The sequence below is a fragment of the Octopus bimaculoides genome, chromosome 1 (assembly GCF_001194135.2).
Source record: "Octopus bimaculoides isolate UCB-OBI-ISO-001 chromosome 1, ASM119413v2, whole genome shotgun sequence".
NCBI classification, from domain to species: Eukaryota; Metazoa; Mollusca; class Cephalopoda; order Octopoda; family Octopodidae; genus Octopus; species Octopus bimaculoides.
This window is the reverse complement of record NC_068981.1, coordinates 180,147,513-180,149,928: the sequence shown is the minus strand read 5'-3', so window position 1 is coordinate 180,149,928 and position 2,416 is coordinate 180,147,513.

Genomic DNA, 2,416 nt, shown 5'->3' with positions numbered 1-2,416 from the left:
TATATATATATATATATATATATATATATATATATGCATGTGTGTGTACGTTTGTATGCATGTATGTATTCTGCATATTCATGTGTTTGTGTGTTTGTATGCGTATGTGTTTTTGTGAGTCCATGTTTGGGTGTGTCTTTATGTATCGGTTTGTATGACTATGTACATGCCTCTGTTATGTATGTGTGTATGTGTGTCCTCATGTGTCCTTATGTATGTGAAATGTGTGTGTATATGATCATGTGTTTCAGTCTTCATTTGTGTATGTATGTGTGCATGTGTGTGTGCTTGTCTGTCCATATTACCTATGCACCTGTCTATTTATCTATCTGTTTACTTACATATCCATTTACCTACACACACTGACACATATACACACAAACACACGCACACACACACGCGCATGCACACACATGCATAACAGCCTACTAACAACTCTACCTGTGTATATATAAATTGTGGATATTGGGGTATCTCTACAGTTTACATATATTTCCTATTTAGTCCTGAGGATGGTTCATTTATGAGGACGTATTCCTGTATTTGTCTGAGTGTCGGCTCCTTCTTGCGTTTGGATAAGTGCGGATGTCAAGTTGACCCTGTATGCCTCCATGTTAGTCTTCTAGAAGTATTGCAGAGAAACTAAATGAACATTTGAGACAATATGACGACAAAAAACAGTCCTCCATACTCTACCTACATGCCAAAGACCATCACAGAGGCACACTGGGTCAACTTGACATTCGCATTTTATTCAGGCACCTGAAGGACCCAATACTCAGATAAATACAGGAGTACGCCCTCATAAATGAAACATCCCCAGCACTAAATAGTACAGAACAGAAATTGAAAGAAGAGAAAGCGAAAAGGACAGAGAGAAAGAAAGTGAAGGAGATGAGAAAGTGAAAGATGTATGTACGAGTATATAAAATGGACGTGTGTGTGTATGCGTGCGTGCGCGTGTGTGTGAGAGAGAAAGAGAGAGACCGAGAGAAAGAGAGTGACCGAGAGAAAGAAAGAGAGAGAGAGTGAGCGAGTGAAGATGTGTTTGGTGATGATTGATGTCTTTTAAGGTACACCCACATATATAGAAAATGTGACTTCGTCATCATAGTATAAAATGTTTACGATAGTTGATTTATGGAAAAGATTATAATGTTAAATTTTTGAAATGCAAACATGTGAATGGAAATTAAGTGTAGTCTGTAGCTGAAATAGTACTGAATATTTTGATACTCCATACATGAAAATCGGTAACTTGGTTTTGGAATGTATAAGGAATATATAGAGGACAGACTTCTTTGAGACTGAAAGTATTATCTCACATTTCAATAGAGACGTAATACTGAAATAGTGTAAGAGATAAGAGATTGCTCTGGGCTCGCATTGAGCAAGAAGTTGAAAATTGTATTGGACCCTAAGTAAGGCATGTGTAAAATTTGACTGAAATCGGTTTGGTAGTTCTCGAGTTTTAGGGATTCACACAGACAGACACATTCTCATCTTTACGTATATAGATAATATATGTGTGTATAGTATATCTATCTATCTATCTATCTATCTATCTATCTATCTATCTATCTATCTATCTATCTATCTATCTATCTGTTTGTTTGTCTGTCTATACATACATATGTGTGTGTGTGTGTGTGTGTGTGTGTGTGTGTGTGTGTGTTTTGTTTCTCTTTCATAGTATTAAATTACATGAACTGAATAAATAAGACTGTCTTTGAAAGTTTCGTCAGTGCTATATTCATCAGATACCACACTGACAGTTGAAAAGTTTTAGTATCAACCAAGATCTTCTTTTCACCTAATTTTCGACATAATTCCTTATTAAAAGGTCATTTTCCCCGTATCAACTCCTTACCATCTTACGAATACCTGGATTTTCTCTTCATTAGGGAATATACCATCCGTGTATAATGAAATTACGAATACAACTTAAACTCCCCAAATTACTCAAACATGTATTTGCATATAATTAAGCTGCTCGTCATTATTTCTCTTGGATCCCTAGTGACCTTTTCCGGGGAAACTAAGGTCCTGACGAGCTTGGGGTAAGAACTCTGATGCGATAAGATCCTATAGTTCTTTTATAACAGTAAGATATAATTTGGGGCTCGTTACAAAAATTTCAGTTACCGTTGACCAACACGCGAACGGTGAAAAGTGGCACACATTTAGACTTGCATATAAAAGCTGTTTTATTTATAATATAATTATAATTCTGTATGATGTGCGCTGCGTTGCTATGTATTATTATTACATATGTTACACATGTGTAAGTATTATATCTATAAGTCTTGTTAAATACACTTCCACACATATACTCTCCTACATATATGAAGATAAAATATTTCAGTGTCTCTGAACAGGCATATATATATATATATACATACATACATATATATAT